The sequence below is a fragment of the Equus przewalskii genome, chromosome 4, assembly GCF_037783145.1.
Source record: "Equus przewalskii isolate Varuska chromosome 4, EquPr2, whole genome shotgun sequence".
Lineage (NCBI taxonomy): Eukaryota > Metazoa > Chordata > Mammalia > Perissodactyla > Equidae > Equus > Equus przewalskii.
In genome coordinates this window covers 41,615,287-41,633,820 of record NC_091834.1, presented here as the reverse complement: position 1 = coordinate 41,633,820, position 18,534 = coordinate 41,615,287, and the positions used below count along the sequence as shown (strand labels likewise).

The 18,534-nt window shown below is 38.3% G+C and overlaps 1 protein-coding gene and 1 pseudogene across 4 annotated transcripts in view; one reads left to right on the top strand and one right to left on the bottom strand.

The window, feature by feature from the left end:
• Window positions 1-18,534, bottom strand: part of UMAD1 (UBAP1-MVB12-associated (UMA) domain containing 1) — a 218,039-nt gene that overhangs the window by 96,237 nt on the left and 103,268 nt on the right. The gene's annotated exons all lie outside the window — the stretch shown is intronic.
• Window positions 4,640-18,534, top strand: part of LOC103564908 (5-azacytidine-induced protein 2-like) — a 38,958-nt pseudogene continuing 25,063 nt past the window's right edge.

Below are 18,534 nucleotides of genomic sequence, written 5' to 3'. Positions count from 1 at the left end.
TTATTTCTAACAGTCACAAACTGGCAAAAATAATAGGAGAATTAATAAATTAATTATGGTATATCCATACAATGGAATCATATATAGCAATTAACATGTTTAAAAACTTAATATATATTCACACAATAGATTATATAACAATGAGAATAATGAACTACAATTGTACACAACAATATGGATAAATCTCACTAACATAATTTTAGTGAAAGAGCAAGACACAAAATGTACACACTATATGATTCCATTTCCACACATTTCATACATATAAAACAATCTATCCTGTTAGAGGTCAGGATACCTTTGGGGAGTTGGGTAAAGTGGCCGAAAGGGGTGAGTTGGGGGAAAAACTCCAGGATTCTATAATTTCTATTTCTTGATCTGGATGCAAATGACATTTTATGAAAAGTAGAACTTATTGATATTGAACTTATCATTTGTACATGTTTCTGTATGTATGCTATTCATCAACAAAGTTTTTCAAAATCAATGACGTAAACAAACATCCATAATATTAAAGTAGAAAAAAATTCAGGACACATAACTGTGCAAAACATATAGTCTCAGTGGGGCCCGCCCCATGGCTGAGTGTTAAAGTTCCGCACCCTCCGCTTTGGCAGCCCGGGTTTGCAGGTTCAGATCCCGGGCACAGACCTACTCCACTCATCAGCCATGCTGTGGAGACATCCCACACACAAAGTAGAAGAAGACTGGGACAGATGTTAGCTCAGAGCTAAACTTCCTTCAGGAAAAAAGAAGAGGAAGATTGGCCACGGATGTTAGCTCAGGGTGAATCTTCCTCACTAAAGAAAAACAATAAAAAAAATATAGTCTCAGTTTGTGAATAAAGAAATAGCATTAAAAAATTGCTAGAAGGAAAACAGGTAATTGGGGGTGTGAACTGGGGGGGTTGGGAGGATTAGAGGAACTGGTGGGAGACAGGAAAAGACCCCTAACAGTATAGGAGTCACTTGATATGAAAGCTTGGTTTGAAGAAGAGATGGTCGTGGCTAGAGGGTGTGTGGAGTAAAGGTGGATGGTTTTAAGACAGGAGGAGCTTGTAAAAAGACATATGTGTACAGTGATGGGTGGCAACTAGATTTTTGGTGGTGAACACGATGTAGTCTACACAGAAGTCAAAATATAATGATGTACACCTGAAATTTATACAATGTTATAAACCAAGGTGACCTCAATTAGAAATTAATTAAATTTCAAAAAGACAGGAAAAGCTTGAGCTTGTTTTAAGTTCTGATGGAAAAGAGTCAGTAGAGAGGGAAAGGTACAGGAAATATACAGAAAAAGAGCAATAATGTCCCTTGGCAGACCACTAAATGTATACAAAAGAAGCAAACCCAGAGAAGGGCAGGAAGGTTTTGACGATCATATGTACATAAAGCAGTTCTTTTGCCTGGAGCTTCACAAATTAAAGTGTCAAGAAATGTGTCAATTTTCCTCTCCGTTTATATCCATTTGTACTCTTTCACGAGGCCTTCAGATTATCATATTATCTGGATCAGGTAATTGTTGTAAAGAGTTTTAGCCACAAGATAACCTATCTCTCACTTCAGAATACTTCAGGCCAAAATAAAGACCAAGTCCAGTGAAGCCCAGGTCAAGTATAACGACAGCAGGTCTGGTGGGAAGTGGCATTTCTACCACACGCTAGCTGTGTGACTTGAGGCAAGTTATTTAACTCGCTGTGTCTGAGTGGCCTCATGTGAGAAATGATGCAGATAATAAGAGGCTGGAAGACTTAAATGAGATCATCCACATAAAATGCTTAGCCAACAGTGGCACAGAGGACACCCTCAATAATTATAAATTACTATCGCTTTCTTTTTCTGCTGGGGGCAGAGTTTCTAAGATGTCTTCAGATCTAGAAACAGCAAAACAAAAACCAAGAACATAATGGCTAATGAAGAAGCAGCCCCTAATTGACAATAAATAATCTCAGGAAAGAATATGCTTTCTCTCAACTTTTTATTTTGAAAAATTTCACATTTATATAAAATCTGTAGTACAGTGAACATCCTAGATTATTAACCTTCACCTATATTCACCAATTGTTAAGTTTTGCCATATTTATTTTCTGTCTCTCTAACACACAAACACGCAACAGGACCAGTGTTAGAGAAACCAACATGCCAAGTGGCTGGCTCACTGTATAGAAGAGATTACTCCATCTATTTGCCATGTGTACAAAAAGTCAGCCTTTTTCAGAGAATACATTGCATAAGACACACAATGTTGTAACATTAAAGCTGCAATAACTGCGAGGACCAATGGAGGATAACACTGATAGCAGATAAAAAGATATTTTTTGCAAAGCCCCCTCGGGAAAGATAAAAGATCTCAGAGCTCTATTCTTAGGTCTGTTAACAAGGAGAAAGCAAAGGCTTTCATTACCAGGCGAGGGAAGCCTGACAGAGCTGGATCAGGGTTAGAGTTAGACATGTTACTAAATGAGTTACTGGCAAAGGACTTTTGAGAAATATCCATGTGTGCAAAGGTATTTCCCCCTTAGCTATACTGAACAGAACATTTGAATGAAGGTTCTCCACTCCCTTTTTTTGGCATCAAAGCTATCATGCATATCTGGTAGTAGATCAGAACATCAAAAGGATACAAAACATGTTGTCTCAAATAATTACACATCTGAAAATGTATTCTACAGATTTTAGGTTGAACCACACAGAATTTTTCCAAGGTTAAAAAGTCAATATTGTCAGGCCAGCCCCAGTGGCCTAGTGGTTAAGTTTGGCATGCTCTGCTTCAGCAGCCTGGGTTCAGTTCCCAAGCATGGACCTATATCACCCATCTGTCAGTGGCCACGCTGTGGCGGCAGCTCACATACAAAAACAAAAATGGAAGATTGGAAGCAAATATAAGCTCAGGGAGAATCTTCCTCAGCTCAAAAAAAAAAAAGCTCAATATTGGCAATTTCATATATTCACATATATTTGTTCAAGTGGGAAACGACATATGTATAAGAATATTCACTGCAGTATTGTTTAGAAAAGTGGAAGTCTGCAAATAACCGAATTGTCAATAGATAGGGGACCAATAAATAAAGTACAGCATGACCATATAATGAAATACTATGCAACTGTCAAAAGAAAAAAATAAAGAGCTCTCTCTATGTAACCCCTGGGAAATTTAAGATACACTGTTAAGTGAAAAATGTATGGTGCAAAATATTCAGTATACTAAACTACTTTTTGTTCAAAAGCAGAAAGAAGGGTAAAAAGATACATTTGCATTTGCTTATGTACACATAAAGAAAGTCTGGAAGAATTTTAAGAAATTAATAGTAGTTGATTAATTTGAGGGGAATATGACCTGTGTGGATGGAAGACAGATGCTGGAGGAAGACTTTTCAGTGTATCTCTATTTACGTAGGTTTGAACCATTTATATATATTACCTAGTCAGAAAAATTTAAGTACGAACCTCAGAAAAAAAAATTAAGGTGTTGAATGTTTAGAAGGGAAAATGATTCTTGTTGTCTTCTTTCTGCAATAGTGCAACGTTAAGTTGTAATCATCTCCATGAAAGCACAGTTTCTAGTGTTTGCATGGTAACCATTATTATTGATTTAAGATATAAAAAATTGATGAATTTTTGGCATGCTATCTTTGTTTCACATTAGAGAATACAATAATATCTAAAAGGCTTTTTAAAAAAAATGTATTTTGCGATCAAGATTCATTAGTTATATATTATATAGTTGCAAAAAATAGTACTGAAAATTCCCGTGTGTCATTCACCTAGTTTTCCCCCACGGTTCCCATCCCTAACCATGGCAATCACTAATCTGTTCTCCATCTCTGTAACTTTGTCATTTGAGAATATTATATAAATGGAATCATACAGTGTGTAATCTTTTGAGATTGCCTTTTAATAATTTTTTTGCAACCTCAATCCCCGTATTTCATTTTCTCATATGCTTTTTTTTAAACTCAGGGTTACTGAGGGATAATTTACATGCAGTAATTGTCATCCTTTTCACTGTGCAGTTCTATGAATTTTTTTATAGTTTTACTGTGGCATAATTAATGTATAACAAACTGCCTATTTTCAAGTGTCACATTCAATCAGTTTTGACATATGTATACACTTGTGAAAGAATCATCACAATAACATAATGCATATATCCATCACCCGGAAAAGTTTCCTCACGCTCTTTTGTAATCCATTTTTCCTACACCACACTCCCATCCCCAAGCAACCACTTTGCTTTCTATCACCACAGGTTTGTATTTTCTAGATTTTTATATAAAGGGAATCATACAGCATGTTCTTTCATTTCTCCAAGGCCACAAAGATTTTCTCCTATGTTTTCATTTATCAGTTTTATAGATTTAGATTTTTTATTTAGGTCAATTACCCAATTTGAAGTAACTTTTGTACATATGTGGGCCTTGTAGAGAATCCTGGGGAACACCTGCTATTAGGGACCGAAGCAAAGAGAAAAGCAGTCAGTGATAGGGCTGGAGGAGAACAAGCAATGTCCTGACCCACAGAAGCCAAAGAGGGGGAGGGCTGCAATTAAAGGAGTGTTCAGGCCATCAAAGTATCCATGGAACCTTGCACAGAGACCACTGGAAGCAAACACAGAGTAATGGTCACCCGATTTCACAATGAGATCACTGGTGGCCTTCAAGACACAAGTTCAATACAATGAATACAATGACAGAAGCCAGACTGAAATGGATCAGAAGAAAGCATGGATGGTGAAGAAGGAAAGCACTCAAATCACTCTTTTGAAAATTTCAGCAATTTCAGAAAATGACAGAAACACATATGACACTGAACTCAAAGAGTGTTTCTTGACTATGCAGAAGGACCAGGTAAACAGAGATTAAAAGAACAAGAGAAAGATATGAGATATTGATAAGCTAGGTTTGAGATGAGGCAGGATGAGAATGTGTCAAGAACACTGCTTACCTTTTGCAAGGAGGAGACAGAAAGTGAGAAGGAAACGGATAAAGACAGATATTTTGAGATGGTGGCCAGGGAAGCTCAAAGGCACTGCTCAACCTTCCTGACAAAGTAGACGAGGAGTTTATCTACTGGGACTAAGAAAGGAGGGCTGCGCTGGACTGTGGCTTGAGAAGGGGGAAAGGGTTTGGCATTGGTGTTTGTGGGGGAAGTGGTGGGTTAGGAATCAAAAACAGATAAATAATGGGTTATCAAGGAGATCTGAGAGCACTCAGAGAAAGAATCGATGTTTGTGAAATTTAATATTTGCTTCATTCCCTTTCTTTGGCTGCCAAGAGTTCCAAAAAGAAAAGACACAAACAGGTTGAGGGGTTCCATAACTACACTAAAGGACCTTACTACCTCACGTCCCTTTCTTTCTCTTTTCTAAGACTCACAACCTGTTTGGTATATAAAACAGGTATTGCACTTCGACTTTACACATGAAGAAACAGAAGGTGAGAGACTGACTTTCCCAAAATGCTCAGCTAGCTGGGACTCGACTCCAGATTTTTTGGTGTTAATTCCAGTAGTTAGAATTTCCAGTAATCTCCTCAGTGCATCACGTAGCTCTCTATCTTCAATGCTCTTCACTGCCATTCTTGACTATAACCTGGCCTCAGGCAGGTTCTTAGCTGCTCTTCTCCCTTTCCAATCCACCCCACACTCTCCTCCACTCACCCTCCTAAACTCCACCCCTGCTCTGTAGAGGCAGGAGTCTGCAGGAGAGTTTGGCGCACATGAGGGCTCAGTTTGCAAACAGGAAAACCAACTATCAAGCTGCAGCCGTGGTTTGCCATTTAGAATGAACTCAGGTGTGATTCTCAGTGTTTTCTGAGGGCCTCTGGTGAGGAAAGAGACAAGGTAAAAGGAGAGAACAGCCACCAGAGAGTGAGGGCAATGACAATTGTGGTTCTTCCGGAAAAGACCCAATGGAGAGACCTCTTTCTATAACTCCCAAGGTAAGGGCTGCAAGACTGAAACAGAGCTTTAGGGCTCAACTCCCTCCCCAACCCCTCCCTTCATCCAGCTTTCCAAATTGCCCTAACTGAAATAAAGCCCAAGAGCCTCCCCTGGAAAATCACCAATATAAGATAAACTTAGAGCAAACCGAAATCTGGCAGCTTTATGTTGCCTAGGCTGAATATTTTGCTTTTTAGTGTGTTGGGCAATCAGTATAAAAACTTACAATGGATGAGGGTCTAGTACAAATCCTGGTTATTTGTGAACACAATAGTTTTTTAAAAAAATTCAGCTCCCTCTGACCTTGTAACAGTTATTTTGCTACTGTAGACTGTGATGCAAATTAAGGCATTTCTATTCTTATTTCAAAGTCTGCTGCATAAAATAAGTGTATGCTTTTCAAAGCCAATTGACAGCCTAATGTTCCACATTTAACTACAACAAATCAACACTTTGCCAGATTATTTCATTATTATTTCACTAATTCATTTAAAAATCTATCAAGAAAAATGCAATTTTCACCTCTCATACTTTCTGGTCTTGAAAAACAGTTAATTCTCCTAATGTTGCAGCTTGCATACAAAGCAAGTCTAAAAAGCAGCCTCAAATATTTTTTCTACAAAAGTAGATCACTATTTTCACGCATTAACGTTAACATAAATGTAAGTACACAATTCCTTACTTTAAACATTATTTTGAAAGCAGATCTCTCACAAGCTAAATTATCTTAAAACCCACACTTTTCAGTTTGCATTTGTTACAAAAACAAACAACTATTCTGCAGTAGAGCATCTTATATTTCCTAGAGCTAAAGATATTGTGAAACAGCAAAACCTTGTAGACCAGAATTATAGTGATATTTCTGCTTTTAAGGATTAAAGACAAAAATGAATAAATTTAAGGTTAAAACCTTCTTTTAAAAAAAAGGCTTCTTCTGTTATATTTAATCCACTTTCACACAGTTTTTCTTAATTACACTACAGCTGTCTGGTAAGGCACAACTGACCACTTCCATCATGAAAACAAACTGTACCCCACCATCCAAAGTTCTCGAGTAAAAAGCAAACGTTTTTGTGAGCCCAGCGAAAACGGGTGCAGCTGCTCCATTTCACCAGGCAGGCACCTCCACTCCATTCAGCTCTGAAGAATGGCAATGACTGTAAATTGTTCTTCCTGATCGGTTCCACAATAAAAACAAACCACACTACTTTCAATTTTTCAAAGCCAATTTTTTAAAGCCTCCAGTACACTGGAAACAAGAGTTGTGTTCTTCTGATTCACGGCCTTTGATTTCTACATAAACGTCCCTGTATGCATGTAAAAACAGGTCCCTGCAGGATACTCACATTGACTGTATATATTAACTTACCAGATGTACCAGAAGATACAAACGCCATCAGCCTACCTTTTAAAGCAAGATGCTATTTAAGAGCTTAAACGGCCTGTGACTAAAGGATGACTGTCAAGAACATACCGTATGTGGAGAGACATTAGGTAGTTCATGAGAAAGCTGCAGCGTGTTCACAAAAAGTACAACAAATGGTTTTGAACTCGTGTTTTAATGCTCTCAGGAAAAATTCATACTGTGGAATTAAGGTCAAGTCACACATCTGCATTTTTAACTAAAACACTCGGGAGCTGATAATAGCTAAAATTATTGACAGAATTTTGTTAAGAAATTTCTAAATGTTCCCAACTTTCACAACATTCAGATATTATCTACGATTTAAACTTGAGGTCTCCAAAGTATATTCTCAATCAAACAAACACTTATGTTTGCGCACACCTCCCTTATATTTATATAAATACATAATTTACTTATTTACAAACACAGAGCACTGTCCTAATATCTAATACACATTCAAAAACATATAAAAAATAGGTGTTTGTTAAGGATGGGATAAAAATAATTTATAAATAGGAGTTTCAAGGCTTTCTTGGGACACCTCCAATGGGCCCTGCTGCACAGCTCCTGGGGCACTGCCCACCTCCTCCCCACCTCCCATACAGATCCTAAGCAGCCATGGCTAATATTAGGCCAAGCTAAGTCGTTAGTGGCTTTGGGTGAATTCTTGGATTGCTGTAAATTTCTACCCCTGCCCCAAAGAAGATTTTTTTGTGGAAACATAAGGATATAATTTAGTTTAGAAGAGCTTTTAATTCTGACTCATGACTGGAGCATTGCAATGCAACTTAAATGTGATCAAACATGATGGAGATAAAAACAAGAAAATGTTCAACAAAAACAACAAGTGTTGGAGAGGTTGTGGAGAAAGGGAACCCTCACCCATTGCTGGTGGGAATGCAAACTGGTGCAACCACTCTGGAAAACAGTATGGAGATTTCTCAAAAAATTAAAAATAGAAGTATCATATGATGCAGCTATCCCACTACTGGATATTTATCCAAAGAACTTGAAATCAACAATACAAAGAAAATTGTGCACCCCTATGTTCACTGCAGCATTAGTCACAATAGCCAAGATGTGGAAGCAACCCAAGGGCCCACTGACTGATGACTGGATAAAGAAGATGTGGTAATATATACACAATGGAATACTACTCAGCCATAAAAAAGACAAAATCATCCCATTCCCAACCACATGGATGGACCTTGAGGGCATTATGCTAAGCAAAATAAGCCAGACAAAGACAAACACCATATGATTTCACTCACATGTGGAACATAAACAAACTTAAGGACAAAGAGAACAAATTAGTGGTTACCAGGGGAAGAGGTGTGGAGGGTGGGCACAAGGGGTGAAGGGGCACACTTATATGGTGTATGACAAATAATAATGTACAACTGAAAGTTCACAATGTTATAAGCTATCATGACCATGATAAAAAAAGAAAAAAAAGAAAATGTTCAGATTTGTGAACCTCCACTTTGGTGGCAAAACTGTTGGCAGGAAGCTACCAATGATTCTTCTCTAACACAAGACAGCAATCAATATCCTTCCCATGAGTCTCCTATCAATACTTCACTTTTCCAGACTATCTGATTTACAAACCCATTCTTTCCAGAACCCTAGCTATAGGTGATTTCAGGCAAAGGAAGTTCTCACCAAGTTATGACTCTGTTTTAATTGAGCCCTGTCAAGAGCAATGTATTAGATTGGGTCCACCTGGTTTTGCCAGCTTTTGCTAGAAGCTGCGATACAATTTCATTGTTTTCAAGGAACTCAAAAAAATCTAACAAAAATTATACACACACACACCTCTTATTTGCCTTCTTTCTCTCTGGCCATTTGTTCTCAGTCTCCTTTACAGGTTCCTCTTATTCTACCTTCTCTGTTACTTCCCAAGGTTATTCTCTTCCCGCTCCATCTCTAGAGAATCTTATCCAAGACTATAATAAGATATAGTAACATGTCTTTGACTACCAAAGCTATTTCTAAAGAACACACATTTTTCTTGAGCTACAGACCATACTTCCAACTCCTTACTCAATTACTCCGACTGGATGCCCCAAGAGCAGTTCACCTCAGCAGAAGGGAACTCATTATCTTCTCCATAAAACTTCCCTCAAATCTCATATCCATTCCATTTCAAAGTCTGGTCAATTCTACCTCCTCGATGCCTCTCAACCTTGTCTGCTCCTCTCCACGGCTACCACTTTAATTCAAGATCCTCCTTACTAATCTTTTCCCTTGCATTTCTGTCCTCCTTGATTTCCTCCTCCACATCACAGCCAGAGTAATCTTTTTAAACACTCAGACCATCTTCCTTGCTTCCATAAGGAGAAATAGAGGACATCTTTAGAGAAAAATCAAAGAATGGAGTTTTAAGGCTAGGAGAGACCTGAGAATTTTATAAGCTGAAAGGAAATAGCCCGTAATAAGGAAGAAATAAGAAAGCAGAAGATAAATAGAGCAAAGTCCAAGACCAAAAGCCAAATTCAAGAGCCTTGGGGGAGGGGTCAGTTCTGAAAAAGATGAAGACACTCTCCCCTTTGAGGCAGAAAGAAAGACCACAGTGATGGCTGGAGATGGAGGTAAGTCTGGATGTCGAGGGAGGCCAGCTGAGGGAGCCTATGCCAGCTATTACCTATTTCCTTGGTAAGCTGATGAGATAGATCATTACTTTAAAATGAGGGGGTCATGAGAGCTGAGTTCCTGCAAAAAGTTGTTTCAGTTTGGAATAGTCACTATGGATAATGAAAAAAGCAGCTGATTAGGAATAGGTTTGAAAAAACAAAAAAGAGAGAGGAAAGTCATCCTAATGTTGAGCTAAGGCTGGAAATCATAAATTGTACCGGAATCAATCAGCAGAGTAAGAAGAATGCTGTTGGGCAAAGGTGGTGGGCAGAAGAAGGGAGAAGAGAGTGACTATGGCGCTGATGGGTTTTAAATCACCAAGTGCCTTGAACACCCACCTTCATCCATTTAGCTCAGTTTGCCCCAGGCCAATGCCACTTCATTCCTCTTCCTCTCCTGGAGCCTATGTTCCAACCATAATGAACACGCTGTACCATTTCCAGAACATGCCATATTGTCCAAACTCCATCATAGGATATGCTACTTCCTCTATATAAATGTGCCTCCCTCTACCCCTCTCCACTTCCCTCCACCCCTCTCCACTTCCTTCCACTCTTTATGCAAACAAAAAAGAACACTCCAAAATAAACTTGATTAGTCAAGGTCAGCAGACCACCAAGCCCATTAGCTAGGTACACGGTAGGCACCCTACAAGCATCTGATTCAGGAAGGGATCATGTGATATGTAGGGAAAATCCATCCTGTGCGTGAGGCAGGTTTTGCAAGGCATGTGAAGAGAAGGGAATAATGGGAATCTTCAAGTATTCCACCCTCAGTGGGTAATAAACTTGTATATTATTCCTGAGGTCCTTGTTTCCATAACTGATTCAATCTAAAACTTAAAATTTGATACTTAACGTTATCTATGTCTTAAAAAGTGTAGACATTGGAAGACACTGCTTTTTTGAGATTTTTGTGGAAGTTAATGCCACGTAAGTCTCCCAAATTGACAAAAGCAGATTTATGTAGTTCTCCCTGAGGGTCCTACCTCTAGAACTATTTCCCTTACTATGTTACCCTGGAAGACAAATGAGTATCTGGGATGCACTTTGAATGGTATGCCCAAACGTGCAAATTACAGACACGCAAAAAAGCTAAACTTCTGGACAGAGGAATGAAAAAGGACATCCGGTCTTGGTGTTTCTGCTCCTCCTTTCTTGATTCAGAGTTCAAAAATTCACAACACACTGGTCCTTTAGTCACTACTCATTCTTGCCCCTCCTTTTAATCATCTCTATCCACTACCACAGGGATGTGAAGGTATTAATCAGTCACTTATTAATTCAGTAAACATTTACTGACTAGGAAATACGTTAGAGACATGGGGGAAGATACAAAGGTGATTAAAATGAGAAGCTTACAGACTGGGGAAGGAGAAAACGTACAAAACTCTTAAACACAATATAGTAAGTGCTATAATACAGGTATGCATTCATTCAACAAACAACAAATACCTAATATACACCTGGCATTGTTTGAGGTGCTGAGGATTTAGCAGTGAAAGAAACTAGAAAAAAAAACTTATCCTCAAGGAGTTTAATTAGCAAATGAGCACAGAAAATGAAGCAGACGCACTGAAGGCAGCCACTCCTCCAGGTCAGAGAAGCTGCCATGTGCTGGCCCTGGAGGAGGAGCAGAAACACGGGCAGGAGAGGAGGGTGGTCCAGGAAGCAGACAGCACAGATATGTGAGCGAACAGAGCGTGGTGTCAGAACGGCAGAAATCCTTGCTCCAGACAGAAACCTAACGCGGGAGAGCAACCCGAAATACTGCATCGAGAAAGAGGAAACCCCTCTGCAAACGAAAGGCTGGCAAAACAGCGTTCCTTCTCTCCATGGGAAATGAAGGCTGCTTTTCTGTGTCCATTGCTGGGTTTTTTTGGTAAAGATTTTATTTTTCCTTTTCCTCCCCCAACCCCCTTGGTACATAGTTGTATATTTTTAGTTGTGGGTCCTTCTATTTGTGGCATGTGGGATGCCACCTCAGCATGGCTTGATGAGCAGTGCCATGTCCATGCCCAGGATTTGAACCAGCGAAACCCTGGGCCGCTGGAGCGGAGCACACAAACTTAACCATTGGACCACAGGGCCTGTGTCCATTGTTTTTCAGAGGTACAGAAAAATAAAATTTTGTATGCAACGAATTTGACTAAATTTTCATTTTAAATTTGATAAATCTGCTGGGGTACTAGGTATAAAGAAACAAATACATTAATTAATAAGCAAATAAGCAAGCAATTAAGAACCAAAACAAATGAACTTCCAGGTTACTATCTGCTGGACTTACAATGAAAAGAAAAAGCCTTTCTAAGATAGGATAGTTATGACTAAGGAAAAAAATCATACAAAAAAGCCAGTATGTTCACTTTCATATTCAGAGTTCAATGTGTGTGCTATACAAATTAATACTTATATATCTGAGAGGAAACAAATGACTAGAACACAGAAAAGCAAGAAGGGTAATAAGAAGCATATATTGAAGCAGGAGAGGCCGTGGAGCGGAGAGGCTGAGGGCCAGACCACCTGGGCTCTCATCTGGGCCTCGCCTCTTGCTGGCTTTCTATCCCTGGGCAAGTGACTTAGTCTGAGCTTCTTCACATGCAACTCAGCGGTAAAATAATAGTAGCTACCTCGAAGAACTATTTTGAGGATTGGACTAGCAAATACATGTACACCTCTTAAAATGGTACTTGGCCCCTAAGTGTAAACTGTTACTATGTTGTACATGTTGGGGGGGTAATTGTTATCACCACCTGGAGCTGAGTATTTTACTGCAGAATCCATATTAGCTGCAGCTGATCTCCTGGAAAATTATTTATCTTCTTATTAAACTGTGTGAAAATGTTGCTTTATTAATGAAATAATTCCAGAAACTAATACTCTGGAGTTGAAACCTAAAGTAAATGTGCTTAGCAATGCAAACTGTTGAATGCTGCTTTTGGTTAACAGCTTAATTTCTTGGAATGTTCACTAGGCACAATAAATAGTCACAGCCATCTCTGAAGTAACACCTTGCTGCCATCTTTTTAAGGTGAAGGATTTTAAAAGATAGAACTTGAAACAGTTGCCTAGATTTCATCAGACCCGAGGTTCTATGAAAGCAGAAGAGGCAAGAATGCTTATAGAAAAATTGACAAACCACTAGCCAGACTTACAAAGAAAAAAAGGGAGAAAGCTCAAATAAACAAAATCAGAAATGAGCGAGGAGAAATAACAACAGACTCTGCAGAAATACAACGGATTATAAGAGAATACTACAAAAAACTATATGCCAACAGAATGGATAACCTAGAGGAAATGGATAAATTCATGGACTCCTACAATCTCCCAAAGCTCACTCAAGAAGAGGCAGACAATTTGAACAGACCAATCACAAGGAAAGAGATTGAAACAGCAATCAAAAACATCCCAAAGAGTAAAACCCCAGGACCAGATGGCTTTCCTGGGGAATTCTACCAAACTTTCAGAGAGGATTTAATACCTATCCTTTTCAAGCTATTCCAAAAAATTAGGGAAGATGGAACACTTCCTAACACATTCTATGAGGCCAACATCACGCTGATACCAAAACCAGACAAGGACACCACGAAAAAAGAGAACTACAGGCCAATATCACTGATGAACATAGATGCAAAAATTCTAAACAAAATTTTGGCAACCAGAATTCAGCAATTCATCAAAAGGATCATACATCATGATCAGGTGGGATTCATACCAGGGACACAGGGATGGTTCAGCATCCGCAAATCAATCAACGTGATACACCACATCAACAAACTGAGGAATAAAAACCACATGATCATCTCAATAGATGCAGAGAAGGCATTTGACAAGATCCAACAGCCATTTATGATAAAAACTCTGAACAAAATGGGCATAGAAGGAAACTACCTCAACATAATAAAGGCCATATATGACAAACCCATAGCCAACATCATACTCAATGGGCAAAAACTGAACGCCATTCCCCTGAAAACAGGAACGAGTCAAGGATGCCCTCTATCACTACTCTTATTTAACATAGTACTGAAGGTCCTGGGCAGAGCAATCAGGCAAGAAAAAGGAATAAAAGGAATCCAAATAGGGAGGGAAGAAGTGAAACTCTTGCTATTTGCGGATGACATGATCTTATATATAGAAAACCCCAAAGAATCCATTGGAAAACTGTTAGAAGTAATCAACAACTACAGCAAAGTTGCAGGGTATAAAATCAATTTGCATAAATCAGTAGCATTTCTATATTCCAGTAATGAACCAACAGAAAAAGAACTCAAGAACACAATATCATTCACAATTGCAACAAAAAGAATAAAATACCTTGGGGTAAATTTAACTAAGGAAGTGAAGGACCTATATAATGAAAATTACAAGGCCTTTCTAAGAGAACTGGATGACAACATAAGGAGATGGAAAGACATTCCATGTACATGGATTGGAAGAATAAACATAGTTAAAATGTCCTTTCTACCTAAAGCAATCTACAGATTCAATGCTATCCCAATCAGAATCCCAAGGACATTCTTTACAGAATTAGAACAAAGAATCCTAAAATTCATATGGGGCAACAAAAGACCCCGAATTGCTAAAGCAATCCTGAGAAAAAAGAACAAAACGGGAGGCATCACAATCCCTGACTTCAAAACATGCTACAAAGCTACAGTAATCAAAACAGCATGGTACTGGTACAAAAACAGGTGCACAGATCAATGGAACAGAATTGAAAGCCCAGAAATAAAACCACACATCTATGGATAGCTTATCTTTGACAAAGGAGCTGAGGGCATACAATGGAGAAAAGAAAGTCTTTTCAACAAATGGTGCTGGGAAAACTGGAAAGCCACATGTAAAAGAATGAAAATTGACCATTCTTTTTCACCATTCACCAAAATAAACTCAAAATGGATCAAAGACCTAAAGGTGAGACCTGAAACCATAAGGCTTCTGGAAGAAAACGTAGGCAGTACACTCTTTGACATCAGTATTAAAAGGATCTTTTCGGACACCATGCCTTCTCAGAGAAGGGAAACAACAGAAAGAATAAACAAATGGGACTTCATCAGACTAAAGAGCTTCTTCAAGGCAAATTAAAACAGGATTGAAACAAAACAACCCACTAACTGGGAAAAAATATTTGCAAGTCATATATCTGACAAAGGCTTAATATCCATAATATAGAAAGAACTCACAACTCAACAACAAAACATCAAACAACCCAATCAAAAAATGGGCTGCAGACATGAACAGACATTTCTCCAAAGAAGATATACTGATGGTCAATAGGCACATGAAAAGATGCTCATCATCGCTGATCATCAGGGAAATGCAAATCAAAACTACACTAAGATATCACCTTACACCCGTTAGAATGACAAAAATATCTAAAACTAATAGTAACAAATGTTGGAGAGGTTGTGGAGAAAAAGGAACCCTCATACACTGCTGGTGGGAATGCAAACTGGCGCAGCCACTATGGAAAACAGTATGGAGATTCCTCAAAAAATTAAAAATAGAACTACCATACGATCCAGCCATCCCACTACTGGGTATTTATCCAAAGAGCTTGAAGTCAGCAATCCCAAAAGTCCTATGCACCCCAATGTTCATTGCAGCATTATTTACAATAGCCAAGACATGGAAGCAACCTAAGTGCCCAGCAACAGACGAATGGATAAAGAAGATGTGGTACATATATACAATGGAATACTACTCACCTGTAAAACAGAACAAAATCATTCCATTTGCAATAACATGGATGGACCTTGAGGGAATTATGTTAAGTGAAATAAGCCAGCGAGAGAAGGATAATCTGTGTATGACTCCACTCATATGAGGAATTTAAAATTATGGACTAAGAACAGTTTAGTGGATACCAGGGGAAAGGTGGGGTGGGGGGTGGGCACAAAGGGTGAAGTGGTGCACCTACAACATGACTGACAAACATTAATGTACAACTGAAATTTCACAAGATTGTAACCTATCATTAACTCAATAAAAAAAAAAAAGAATGCTATAGAACCCAGAGAATATAAATTTCACAAGACTATAATATTCCACGAGGGCAGGGACTTCTGTTGTGTTCACCAATGTATCACAAACATCTAGACGTGTGCTGGACCACGGCAGTCATAAAATTTTTGAATAAATGAACAATATGGTTTAAAATGAATCATCCAAATCTTAAATAAATGATCAATTACACATCTGTAGGAACTTACATACATATTTAAATGATGAAAAAAGGAATACTAGGTAAGTGTCAAAACAATCACACCTTCGAGCTTTAAATGAAGTGCTCAGTTTATCCTCAACACTAACCAGCTCACAACAATAAAAAGGGAAAAAATTAAGCACCTCGGAGTTCTTAACAGATTGTCTAAAGAGGGTTGTATGTTCAACCAAAGCAGCACCTGCACCATTTAGAAGAATAAATTCAACAAGAAGCGGTTATGAATCTATAAATTATAAGGCTTTGGGGGTTCTTTTATTACGTGAGTAACAGCAAGTGTTTTCTGGACTTGCAGCTGGTGCACTATTTCTAAAATACAGGAGGACCTATTTTATTCATGACAGAGTTTGAAACCTGAGGCAGTATCAGTATATTAATCAGATGAACTTTAATGTTAAACGGTAAAAGTTTTACTTCCTAATATAAATTGTTGGACTGCAGATATAAGTAACAAATAGTATGTCGCTGAGCTTGCCCATGATAAGCAATAACTTGTAGTAAAAAAAAATTTTAAAAATTGATTGAATTTAACTACATATGTACCGTGGAAGAAAACAGACAAGTAAATTTTGCTGCTTAATGGCAAGGTTGCTCTATTATAATCTCATGTCCCGACACGAGCACAATTTTATTTAAATGAGAAAATTGCTACATTTGGGTTCTAAACTGCCATATTAGGATTCAATATAAGAGTCTATTTCAAACAAATGACCAGAAGGCTAACTCTGGAATTATTATTCCATTATTAAAATAACTTGTGACTGAGAACTGTTCTACCACTTACTATCTACACAGAAATATAAACACCATATATATACACACACACAAAATATACACACACACATTACTTTCTTGGCTAAGAATTTAGTAAGTATTCAGAAAATAAGCCCAAAGATGCTAAATAGAGGAAAGATAATTATTTCTAAAATTGGGGTATGCCATTTCTAAAACTTCCGATAGATACGTGTGCTTATGAAATGAGCCTGTAAGAATCCCAGGTCTCCCACTACCTACCAGCCCTCTTCTCTCTTCCCTTTAAAAGTCAAACTCACTATTCCCCAACTGACTCTATGATAAACTCACGTTAGCCTTCTTTCGTTCTACAAGTACCCTGTGCTCTGCAGGACCTTTCCCCAGTGTCACCCCAACTTCCATCCTCCTACGGTTCCTGCTCACTCATCTATCAGGTTAAGTGCCCAAGAGTTTACAGCACCTCTGGACTTCCCATTTTAGTAACTATTTAATGATCTGTCACTATTTAATAAAAGCCATGTGGCAAATAAGGAGAACAGATTAGTGGTGACCAGAGGAGAAGGGAGTGGGGGGAGGGTGAAAGGGGTAAAGGGGTACATATTATCCTGACAGATAAAAACTAGACCACTGGTGGTGAGCATGATACATAAGAACGTATACCTGAAATTACACGATGTTATAAACCATTATGACCTCTATAAAATAATTAAATTAAAAAGAAAATAGCTGTGTGGGCAGTGATCTTATTTGTCTTGCTTACCATACTGTACTCCCAGGCCCCAGCATAGTGCCTAGCATAGGATTGGAGCTCAATAAATATTTATCGAACATATGAATGATTTTTAAGTCAATCAATTAAAACTATTGCCCATAACAAGAATGTGAGCTTTTTTCTTTTTCGGGTGAGGAAGACTGGCCCTGAGCTAACTAACACCTGTTGCCAATCTTCCTCTTTTTGCTTGAGGAGAGTGGCCCTGAGCTAACATCCATGCCAATCTTCCTCTATTTTGTGCATGGGACGCCTCCACAGCATGGCTTGATGGGCAGTGTATAGGTCCGTGCCCAGGATCTGCACCTGCAAACCCTGGGCTGCTGAAGTGGAGCACACGAACTTTACTACGCCACTAGGCCAGTCCAAGAACGTGAGTTTTTTAAGGCCAAAGACCATGCCTTAGTCATAAACCTCAGTGCAGGCCTAGCTCAGTCTCTGACAGAGAGAGAACTCAAGAAATGACTGATGGTTCAGTAACTCAGTGAATAAACAATTGTCAATTTTAAAAGGCAACTTTTAGGGCTTTAATATTAAGCTACAAAATTATTCAGTTTGATTAATATGATTAATTTCCTTTTCATAAGATTTTAAATAAGAAACTTAGTAGCAAAAAAGCAATTTAATCTAAATGAGAAGTTTTTGTAAGTCATCAATAGTTTCTGAGACAATAGTAGGATTTTATTAAATACCATTATTATTAAGCATTGGAGTATCACGCTACAAACAAAAGGAATATTTTGAGAGAGAGATCTCAAGACCAGAGCAAGAATTTGGCTACTGGAGGAAAAGGGACAGATACATAA